Below are 12,387 nucleotides of genomic sequence, written 5' to 3' on the forward strand. Positions count from 1 at the left end.
GAAGAATAAGGTAGTAAATGGTGGGAGAATGGCTTTCTGCTCAAGAGTATTGCCAGCGAGAGTTCTGGACTCGGTCAGGTGTTACCGACCATGGGGTGGAACTCCTGTCTTTATTCAACATCTAGGCTCAGAGAAACAAGATATGCCAATGCCTTACTGAACACTAGATATCGGTTCTTTTTACAAAATGGCAGCACGGTCGTTGATTAATTAATGTATGGACGGCCTCACTCCGCACCAGATTGTGTCACTGGCTCTCACACCTCAGGACAAGCCTTCAGGTAGGTCCTGTTACTATTTCCATCATCTCTAACTCTCAGTGTGGAGAGATGAAATAGCCTCCCCAAAATCACAAGACGTTACAGATCCAGCTCATACCGGGTATGTGCTCTTTGGAGGGCCGGTTCCTGCTTAAAGTTAGTGCATCTCCCATCTTGGGGGGGGAGCTAGTGCCCCCTACAGGGGAGACCTGAGATCTCACGTGCCTCGCCTTGCCATTATTGCAACCATGAGCCCAGAGAGACCCTACAACTGGAAGTCTAAACCTTCCTAGGAATCAAACTTCTACTCCCTGGAAACCTCTCAGACAACGCTGAACAATGACACCAGAAAGGTCCAGGAGGGCTCTCCAAAGGCACAGAGGAACAGTGTGTGTGTGTGCGCATGCGTGTGCATGCACGGCACACATCTCCGTGCCACTGCCCATCCCAACACCGAAAGGAGCTGCAGCCATAGTCCCCCTTTTCTCACATCTTCTCCTTGTTCTCCTTGGAGGCCCTTTCCTACTTGCTCTTTGTTCAGAACCCACCACCACTTCCTTCCTTCCTCCCTTATGCGTCAGCCATCTACTTCATTGACTCTTTTTCTCTTTGCTTCTGCATTTTGGTCTTTGTATTAGTCGTCTATTGCTATAATAATGCTCTGTAACAAACTTCCCCAAAACTTGGTGGCCTACAACAAGCATATATTTAATTTCGCACGAGTTTTAGAGGCCAAGCAGGTCAATATACTCCAGGCAGCAGGTCAGCCTGGCTCCAGGGTATAGCTCAGGTTTGCTCCCTGCGATCTGTCTCACTCTCCTGGGCTCAGAAGCCCCCTAACGCATGTTCTTGTCATGTCAAATGGCATCAGCACAAGAGGGCTGAATGAAATGGCACACTGTCACTTCACCCATATTCGGTGAGCCAAAGCAGGTTGCATGGAAAAGCCTAAAATCTCTGAAGGGACGACATAAACTCCATCCACACCAAGGGGGAATAACACAAAGTCACACGTCACAGTGCATGGCTGTGTGCTCTTTTCTAAAATTTATTTATATATTTTGAGGGGCGCCTGGGTGGCTCAGTCAGTTAAGCATCCAACTTCGTCTCAGGTCATGATCTCGTGGGTTCAAGCCCTGCATCGGGCTCTGTGCTGACAGCTCAGAGCCTGGAGCCTGCTTCAGATTCTGTGTCTCCTTCTCTCTCTGTCCCTCTCCCACTCACAATCTGTCTCTCTCTGTCTCAAAAATAAATAAGCATTAAAAAATAAAAATAATAGGGGTGCCTGGGTGGCTTAGTTGGTTAAGCGTCCGACTTTCGCTTAGGTCATGATCTCACGGTTCGTGGGTTCGAGCCCCGCGTCAGGCTCTGTGCTGACTGCCAGCTCAGAGCCTGGAGTCTGTTTCAATCTGTGACTCCCTCTCTCTCTGACCCTCCCCTGCTCATGCTGTCTCTCTGTGTCCTAGAAATAAATAAACATTTAATAAATAAATAAATAAATAAATAAATAAATAAATAAAAATAATAAAGTTTATTTATGTATTTTGAGAGAGACGGAGTGAGTGTGAGAAGGAGAGGGGCAGAGAGAGAGGGAGACAGAATCCCAAGCTCAGAGCCCGACGTGGGACTTTGTCTCACAAACTGTGAGATCATGACCTGAGCCAAAATCAAGAGTTGGACACTTCACCAGTGGAGCCACCCAGGCACCCCAGTCCTTGTTACTTTAAAATTGAGAAAGGTGCCACTGTGTAACTCAGTCAGTTGAGCGTCCGACTTCGGCTGAGGTCATGATCTCACAGTTCATGAGTTCGAGCCCCACGTCAGGCTCTGTGCTGACGGCTCAGAGCCTGGAACCTGCTTCAGATTCTGCATCTCCCTCTCTCTCTAGCCCTCCCCCACTTGCTCTGTGTCTCTTTCTCTCAAAAGTAAATAAAAACATTAAAAAGTTTGAAAAAACAATAAAGCAGAGAGAAACACACCTCCTCCTCTGTCTTCTCCAACTCCTGTGACAAAATCATGATGCACCTTTCTGACACCTGGACTGCTCACTGGGTTCACTCTGTGGGGCTTTGGAGAGCATAAGGCCTCACCTGAGGAACTACCTGCTTCCTCAGACCGAAGGTCCTCACGGTTCTCCTGCTTCATAAAAAAGCATGGACATGTCCCCCCAGAACACATTAATCCTTCTCCAGTTTCCATTCTCCTTTTTCATTTTCCAGAAATTCTCCGAACCAGATGTGCCTTCCCCTCGGACAAAACAGGTCTTTAAAAGTTCCAGATGTTCCTTGCTCAGCCACACGGGATTCAGATTTGGGAAAGGAATCAGGGCAGGGAAGAAGCAAAACTGCATACTTAACACATTTTTCTTTGAGGCAGAGACCGTTGGATGCAAAACCTTCGGATTTAGGAAGCGAGGCCTCCAGAGCAGATGACGAAGACAAATTCAGAAATCACCACTGTTGGAGGCAGGATCCTTCAAACATGGCTTTGATTTATTCTAAGAGAGGGCGTTCAAACCACCACCAAACACTTAACCGAATCCACTTAAGGGGAAGGAATGCACTTATTACTGTGACAGGCAAGAGAAGTTACCTGAGAAGCTGGCGGCTCCTATTACACTGGAGGCAGTGGTCTGCCATTAAACCAATACCTACCGAGTAGTTTCTCCCAGTGATGACAGGCAATGGGAGAAAAAAATCTATGAGAACAGTCCTCAAGTTACCCTTGCTGGCTGGGGACTGTCATCACACAGCTGGACATTAATAAATTCACACCAAATAGAAAGAAATGAGAGGCACATTGTGCCTCAGCCAGGCCACTTTATAGCAAAAGCCCATGGCCTGGGCCCCTGGGTGGCAGTTGGTTGAGCATCTGACTACTTTGGCTCTGGTCATGATCTCTTGAGGTCAGACCCCACACTGGGCTGTTTTGGATCCTCGTCCCCCTCTCTCTCCCCCTCCCCTGCTCTCTCTCTCAAAAACAAATAAACAAATATATATATATATACATATACATAGAGAGAGAGACAGAGTATGAGCAGGGGAGGGAGGGAGAGAATCCAAAGCAGGCTCCAGGCTCCGAGCTGTCGGCACAGAACCTGACGTAGGACTTGAACCCATGAGCCATGAGATCATGACCTGAGTCAAAGTCAGAGGCTTAACCAACTAAGCCACCCAGACACCCCTAAGCAATTTTTTTAAACTGTTAAATTTTGGCTTTGACTTAGGGCTCAGCTAAAATCAGAACCAAGTCTTAACTTTGGGAACTAAAGAGCTAAGCAAAAAGTTTGGGGTGAAACCCCAAGGAAGCCAGCCTCGAAGCCCAGTTCAGGCAAAGATGGCTCTCATGACTGCTCTTCTCTACCTTTCCTAACTTCTCCTCTGTGCCCTGCAGCTCACCCCTCTACCCCAACTACCACAGTCTGGATGCTTCCCCTGAGTTAATACTGTCTGGGGAAAAGAAAATGTCAAGTGTCTTTCAGGCATCGATATTTCTGCAAGGCTGCTTCAAAGTAATTAATTACTGTCCTCCTTTCTCAGTCTGCCAAGTGCCATCTAATACCTTCGATTTATCATTCCCTGTAGTCCCCTGCTCCGGTAAGGGTAACATCATCATCCACAGAACTGACAACCAGAATTAAATAATTTACCCGTTTATCTATCAGCCTGTCATTGAGGATGAGACAATGAGCCAACTCGTGCTTTTGTAAGCACAGATTTAATTTCTGAGGCTCCCGGCCACTCCCTTCAGCTTTTCCCACTGCTTAACAATGAAAGAACAGACTCTATTTACTAAAGACCCTTCTGATTCCTGGATGATACATCCTAGGTAATGTTTCCTTACCCACATCCCAAGAGGGTACATTGCTCACCCTAAAGTTTGCTGGATTCTGTCCTATGCATGGGAAGATCTTGGAATAAGAAAGAAAGGAGAAGGAGAGAAATTCAAAATGTTCATTTCGTCTGTTCTATTCCTCAAGGCAGAGAAGCCTCTGAATGGGCTTTTCAGCTCAGGCTTCCATAATACACAAATACTGCTCTTTTTAAGGGGAGCTTAACACTGCCAGGAGCTAGAACAACAGCCAGCAAAGATTCTGTCCCCTCAGAGAGCCTCCCCTAAGGCCCCAAGTCAGGACTGGCTATGTGCTCACCAATGTTGATCACGTTTTATATCCACATGCTCATCCGTCAGTGTCCCCACACACCCTACTCCACTACCAGGTCCCAAGGGCAAGGGCTCTGTTTGCACATAGTAGCCATTCCATAAATATTTCGGGGGCCGAACTGAAATCATACCATCTCCATATTATATCAACCAAGTGGAGAACAACGCCTTTTTCTGCCAGCATTTACAACATTTCTGGGGATGTTTCCAAATAGGTTGCCCCTGTTAGGCCTTAAACCTTGTTATTGAACTCTTTCTAAAATGCTCTGAATATTTTCTTGATTTGTTAACAAAATACAGCAAACATACTGTAACCTTTCCTTGATGTCCTGGGTGTAATCACTGGCTTGTGAGTTTGGCTGCTGTAAGAGTGAGATTTAAAATGGCTTAAACAACTTGTGGGGATGAGCACTGGGTGTCATATGGAAACCAACTTGACAATAAACTATTACAAAATAATAAATAAATAAATAAATAAATAAATAAATAAATAAATAAATAAATAAATAAATAAAATGGCTTAAACAGGGGCGCCTGGGTGGCTCAGTCGGTTAAGCGTCAGACTTTGGCTCAGGTCATGATCTCATGGTTTGTGGGTTCAAGCCCCGCATCAGGCTCCGTGCTGAGTGTGGAGCCTGCTTGGGATTCTGTCTCTGCTCCTCCCCTGCTCATTCATTCTCTCTCTCTCTCTCTCCCTCCGTCCCTCCCTCCCTCTCTCTCTCTCAAAATAAACTTAAAAAAATGGCTTGAATGGGAAAGTTTGCTCTCTCACCTGGAATACACAAGAATGACTAGCACAGGGCACCCATGGCGAGGCCATGGGATCAGAGTGAGGCTGTTTTCATCCCTTGCTGTGAATCCCTCCCTGGGGGTTTCCCCTGCCCCTAAGACCGCATCCCAGCCAGTAGAGAGGACAAGGCAGAGGGCAGAGCTTGTGTGACCGGGCACATCTCACTTCTCCGACAAGAACCGCTCGACCACGCTTAGCGGTAAGAGAGACTCAGCAGCTGCAGCCCATGGAAAATGTGAGGGGTCCTATTACCAAGAGAGAGCAAATGGGAACTTGAACACTGGGGAGAGCTTATGGCATCTGCCACGGCCATCTTGCAGAAATCCTAATCACAGCCTTACCTGTGCTTTGGTAATTCCCACAAGGACAGCTGGCCCATGCAGGACTGACTCCAAGCAAGGACCCAGACCGCTCAGCTTTGCAGATTCCTCTCCACCATCACTGTGAGGCTATCTCTTCCTGTTATGAATGTGCTCGCTTCTAGCGGCCCCACTTCCTAATAATGTGCCCAAAGCTGGAAAACCAACTTTCCAAGCTTTTTAGAATTACACATTTTAAACGTGCACAAGCATGCATACAAACACATGCCCAGACAGGAAGTCAGGAGAGGTTTGGAAACCAGGTGGCCTGGGTTCAAATTCCTGCTCTATCACTCACTGTCTGTACATCCTTAAGCAAGTCACTTAACCTCTCTCAGTTTCTCCATCCGTAAAATGGGAATAATAATAGCAATTTACCTCATTAGATTGTAAAGATTAACTCAGTTATTACAAATAAAGTATGTTTCTCTCCAAAGGCAAGGGAATCAAAAACAAAAATGAACTATTGGGACCTCATCAAGATAAAAAGCTTCTGCACTGCAAAGGAAATAATCAACAAAACTAATAGGCAACTGACGGAATGGAAAAAGATAGTTGCAAATGACATATCAGATAAAGGGCTAGTATCCAAAATCTATAAGGAACTCCCCAAACTCCACACCTGAAAAACAAATAATCCAGTAAAGAAATGGGCAGAAGACATGAACAGACACTTCTGCAAAGAGGACATCCAGATGGCCAACAGACATATGATACAATGCTCAGTGTCCCTCGTCATCAGGGAAATATAAATCAAAACCACACTGAGATACCACTTCATGCCCATCAGAGTGGCTAAAATGGACAAATCAGGAGACTATAGATGCTGGCGAGGAAGTGGAGAAATGGACCCCCTCCTACACTGTTGGTGGGAATGTAAACTGGTGCAGCCCCTCTGGAAAAGTGTGGAGGTTCCTCAAAAAATTAACAATAGGACTCCCCTATGATCCAGCAACAGCACTGCTAGGAATTTACCCAAGGGATACAGGGGTACTGATGCATAGGGGCACATGTACCCCAATGTTCATAGCAGCACTCTCAACAATAGCCAAATCATGGAAAGAGCCCAAATGTCCATTAACTGATGAATGGACCAAGCAGATGTGGTTTATCTATACAATGGAATACTACATGGCATTGAGAAAGAATGAAATCTGGCCATGTGTAGCAACATGGATGGAACTCAAAGGTATTGTGCTAAGTGAAATAAGTGAGGCAGAGAAAGACAGATACCATATGTTTTCACTCATATGTGAAACAAGAGAAACTTAACAGAGGGCCATGGAGAGAGGAAGGGGAAAAAATGGTTAAGGAGAGGGAGGGAGGCAAACCATAGGAGACTCTTAAATATTGAGAACAAAATGAGGGCTGATGGGGGTGGGGGGGGAGGGGAAAATGGGTGATGGGCATGGAGGAGGGCACTTGTTGGGATGAGCACTGGGTGTTACATGGAAACCAACTTGACAATAAACTATTATAAAGAAAGAAAGAAAGAAAGAAGGAAAGAAGGAAAGAAAGAAAGAAAGAAAGAAAGAAAGGAAGGAAGGAAGGAAGGAAGGAAGGAAGAAAGAAAGAAAGAAAGAAAGAAAGAAAGAAAGAAAGAAAGAAAGAAAGAAAGAAAGTTAGTTTCCTGGTACATTGTAAGTGCCCAATTTTTCATGTTTATTTATTTTTGAGAGAGAGAGATCATACGCGCATGCAGGCACATGCGCGCGCGCACACACACAGACACCCATACATATTTGTGTGAGTGGGAGAGGGGCAGAGAGAGGGAGACAAAATCTGAAGCAGGCTCCTTGCTGTCGGCACAGAGACCGACATGGGGCTCGAATCTACAAACCATGAGATCACAACCTGAGCTGAAGGTTGGACACTCAACCAACTGAGCCACCCACGTGCCCCAGGAAAGCTATTATTACCAATATAAATAAGCTAGATTCCACAGGCTCTGAGTGACAACAGGCTCTGAGTGACAGTAGGAAAGACCCCCCCTTCGAACTGAGTTTCTTGAGCTTTACAGCAGGACTTGTCACTGCTCAGGGGTCCATTTTCCTCACTCCCATACTCTGGGCTATGTCCCAGATCGTTAAAGCTGCTAGAAGCCAGAGAAATGGCGTGTCAGTAGAAACCGGAATCAATTTGATATGTATTATCTCACTCGCATCCTGCATGCATTTTTAATAGCATCTCAAAGACAACGGAGTAAGCTGAGAGCAAATGAAAACTGCATTAATGTTAGGATTCCTAATTCTGTGTTTAGTTTTCCATTCTCCAGACATCCTTACAGACAGACAGGGGCCCCATTTCCAGAAGGGATAATGGAAGTCTGTGTTCTCATTTATTGAATACTTTTTGCGGAAGGGCTTCTCATCCTAAATCTTCAGACCAAAGCCAGTGTGACTCTCCATCCCTAAAAGCTCAGTCAACAAGAAGGGAGCCACGGGGAAATCAGACACTCTTGACAAGTGGGCAGATTTGATTCCCAGGAACCACAAACATCACATAATGACTGCTTTTGTAGCGTGTGCTCTAAAAGTCGCCATTCTGCATCCCTTGAACCCCACAAAGGCCGAGACCTGCCCAAATATCGTTGTGAAAGGGGAAGGATGTGGTGATAAACATACCTATAGAATAAACAAACAAAATTTAAAATAAAAAAAAAGCAAAGAGAAATAAAATCGGTGTCAAAATAACACACCTTGACACCAGAGCCACTCATGTGACATTTGTTAAGACACAGAGTCTGTCTGTCTCAGTGTAGTGCCAGTCTTTGTGACTCAAAGTATGATTAGTCAGGGGATACCAAAGTCTTCAAGTTTTCCGTTTTCATGCGTTCGAAGGAAATGGAGAGCACTGTCTCAGGTTATTCTACATTCTCTGTTTTTACACTTTCTTTATTTAATTTTGAATAGAGTTCACGAATGTAGGTTGCAAAATCGAAAACTGTAAAAGGTGGGGCACCTGGGTGGCTCAGTCGGTTAAGCGATCGACTTCAGCTCAGGCCATGATCTCATGGCTTCTGAGTTCAAGCGCCACATCAGCTCTCTGCTGTCAGAGCAGAGCCCACTTCGGATCCTCTGTCTCCCTCTCTCTTTGCCCTTCCCCCACTAGCGGGCGTGTGCTCACTCTCAAAAATAATTAAACTAAACAAAAAACAAAACAAAACAAAACAAACTATTAAAAAAAGTATACAAGGAAAGCCTCACTCCCATGGCTTCCCCATCCAGCCAGGCCCTACCTCCACCCCATTCCAAGAAAAGCCACTGTTATGTCCTGTGTACTCCTTCTAGAGCTATACAAGCAAATATGTGTGTGTTTTCTTTCCGTCCCTTTGTGCACAGTAACAGCATACCCTCACACTGCTCTTTTCACCCTTGGAGATATTTTCATAGCATTACGGAAAGCATTTCTTTACCAGTTTTTAAAAGTAAATCCCCCCCCCCAACATGGGGCTTGAGCTCACAACCCCAAGATTAAGAGTCGTGTGCTCTACCAATTGAGCCAGCCAGGAGCCTCCAGAACTTTCTTCCAGGTTCTCTCAAGGAAAGAAAACACACTCCACAGGACCTCCAACCTTGGTCAACACTGATGAAAGAAGAGATTCTTTTTTTTTATTAACTCATTTTTATTTTTATTTTTTATTATTTTATATTTTTGAGAGAGAGAAAGAGAATGCTAGCGGAGGAGAGGGGCAGAGGGAGGGAGGGAGAGAATCTTAAGCAGTCTCCATGTTCAGCACAGAGTCCAGCACAGGGCTCAATCCCAGGGCCGTGGGTCCATGACCTGAGTCGAAATCAAGACGGATGCTCCTCTTTGAGGAAGACATGGCCGCAGCTACAACAGAGCTTTGGAGGCCCCGCTTCTGCTCCTGGCTCACCGTTGTTTGCTCTCACTGAGGAACAAGTGGGTCAGGAAGCCATGCTGTAGCCATGGCTTTTAAGGACACTGGGAAGGTACCCAAGGAACCAGGGGTGGCGGTTCACAGAATTAGAATCACTGTAACCAGCCTCAATGTAAAATCTTTGGAGAAGGTATGTGTTGACTTGATCAATGGAGCAAAGGAAAAGAATCTCAAAGTGAAAGGTCGAATTTGGATGCCTGCCAAGACTCTGAGACTCACTACAAGAAAAACTCATGGTGAAGGTTCTAAGACTTGGGATCCTTCTCAGATGAGGATCCACAAGTGACTCGTTGATTTGCGCAGTCCTTCGGAGATTGTTAAACAGAATACTTCCATCAGCATTGAGCCAGAAGTTGAGGTTGAAGACCATTGCAGATGCTTAAATCACCTTTTTAAATAAATTGATTATCAGCTTAAAAAAAAAAAAAAGAGTTGGACACTCAACCAACTAAGCCACCCAGGTGCCCCATGGTAAGAGAACAGATTCTTATTTGTGCAGCCCCAGAATAAAGATGCTCTTCCGCCAATGAGAATTATGGGCAAGTCAAACCCCCAGCTGAGCAACAAAGTGAGGCTCAGCAAAATGCTTTCTATATACTGTTAACATGAAAACCACAGGCCAAAAATAGTGTCACTTAGGTTAAGGCCCCAAGTCCGTAACCAGTCAACACAGGAATTTCTGGGGCAGCACTAGGAAATTCACTGAGAGACCCTCTCTGTTCCCTTTAGGAGGGCAACCTTGCCTAAAACAATGGATTTTTCCTTTATTTTGCTCCCTGTCTACCTTTAAAAACATCTCCTTTTCTGTAGTCCTTTGGAGCTCCCCTCTACTTGCTAGATGAATCGATTCATGAATTGATGCAGAAAGCCAATTAGATCTTTAGAACTTACTCAGTTGAATTTTTGTTATTTAACAACATCCTGGGGAGCCTGGGGGGCTCAGTCAGTTGAGCATCCAACTTGGCTCAGGTCATGCTCTCACAGTTCATGAGTTTGAGCCCCAGGCTTTATCCTGATAACTTGGAGCCTGCTTTGGATTCTCTGTCTCCCTCTCTCTGCCCTCCCCCACTCATTCTCTCTCTTTCAAAAATGACTAAACATGGGGTGCCTGAGTGGCTCAGTCAGTTAAGCAACCGACTTCAGCTCAGGTCATGATCTCATGGTTCATGAGTTCAAGCCCCACATTGGGCTCTTTGTTGACATCTTGGAGCCTGGGGTCTGTTTCAGATTCTGTGTCTCCCTCTGTATCTGCCCTTCTCCCACTCACACTATCTCTCTCTCTCAAAAATAAGTGAACAACCAAAAAAATAAATAAATAAACATTGAAAAAGAAAATCTTAGCCCCTCTTCCAGGCCCTCACAGCACCAGTGTATCTCAGGCCCACAACTGAAAGGTAGCTTCCCACACAACACAACCTCATCACTCACAACCACATTTAAATGAAGCTACTCAATCTTCAGGGTTTTTGTTTTTTTTGGTTTGTTTTTTTTTTTGTTTTTTTACAATACACATGCCCTTCTTCTGAAATTAGAAAAAAATTAATAAATTCTACTTTTTACGAATCAGTGAGTAAGTTATGATGCTCCATTAACACGTGACCAACAAGCTTTGTGTCCATTTCCCCAGTGTCTAAAATGAAGATCTCTAAATCCATCCTATTTGTGATGCATTTCACAATATGTTACAAATATCAGAAAACCTTACCCCTAAACAGTTCAGCCTTCATATCATCAACTAGACTCAATATCCATGTAGTTTGGCTTTTTTTGTGTTCTTTTTAATTATGCACAGTGAAATGTTTTGACACAAGTCTTGACAAACGCCTACAATGCCTCGGCTAGCCAAGATCATGATGTTGTACAATTTTCTATCTGCCAGTGAGGTAAAGTCTGCTTTGTTAGAGGCTGCAGCTGAGATGGCAAGAGAAAATCACATCAGACTCAACATCAGTGATAAGTGGATACTTGATTTCGCTCAAACCAAAGATGCATTGCAGGGATAGAATACACCAAAAAATGCCACTTGCCAAAGCATCAAAAATGGTTCCATGTATCAGCTGGGAAGGGTAGGTGAGAGGCATGAAGAACTCACAGGATTGAAATCCAAACAGAATTCATAGAGACCGTAAGCTCTGAAAAGGGTCTGAATTAAATAGTCTGGGTACTCAACTGGCTATCTATCTCTATGATCACCTTTTTTTCCCTCTTAGCACCTCCAGCCCCTCAACCATGCGTTACTTCATGTGCCTCTGACTCTTACTATAGATGCTGTGCAAAGGTGTGGTTAAGAAGCCATGGATAGAGCACCTGGGTGGCTCAGATGGTCAAGTGTCCAGCTTTGGCTCAGGTCATGATCTCACGATTCATGACTTCGAGCCCTGTGTCGGGCTCTGTGCTGATAGCTTAGAGCCTGGAGCCTCCTTCTGATTCTGTGTCTCCCTTTCTCTCTCCGCTCCTCCCCCAGTTACACTCTGTCTCTCTCTGTCTGTCTCTCTCTCAAAAATAAATTCTAAAAAAGAAGAAGTCATGGAAAATACCCATGGGATAATTGCCTTAAGATATTACAACCTAGGGGCGCCTGGGTGGCTCAGTCCGTTAAGCATCTGACTTCGGCTCAGGTCATGATCTCACGGTTTGTGGGTTTGAGCCCCGTGTCGGGCTCTGTGCTGACAGCTAGCTCACAGCCTGGAGCCTGTTTCAGATTCTTTGTCTCCCTCTCTCTCTGACCCTCCCCTACTCACTCTGTCTCTCTCTCTCTCTCTCAGAAATAAACATTTAAAAAATTTTTTTAAAAAAGATATTACCTAATCCATTGGGTCACACGAGGAAAAAAATCTGTTAACAGAAGAAATGTAGTGTCTGGAAAGAAGACCCAGGGTCAAGAATGTGAGTATGGGTCTCCAGCCCCATCCA

At 45.0% G+C, this 12,387-nt stretch overlaps 1 pseudogene; it reads left to right on the forward strand.

The window, feature by feature from the left end:
• The first annotated feature begins 9,502 nt into the window (after nt 1-9,502).
• On the forward strand, nt 9,503-9,857 carry LOC144232076 (small ribosomal subunit protein uS10 pseudogene; annotated as a pseudogene).
• Nucleotides 9,858-12,387: the final 2,530 nt, after the last annotated feature.

The sequence above is a fragment of the Crocuta crocuta genome, unplaced genomic scaffold (genome assembly GCF_008692635.1).
Source record: "Crocuta crocuta isolate KB4526 unplaced genomic scaffold, BGI_CrCroc_1.0 scaffold44, whole genome shotgun sequence".
NCBI classification, from domain to species: Eukaryota; Metazoa; Chordata; class Mammalia; order Carnivora; family Hyaenidae; genus Crocuta; species Crocuta crocuta.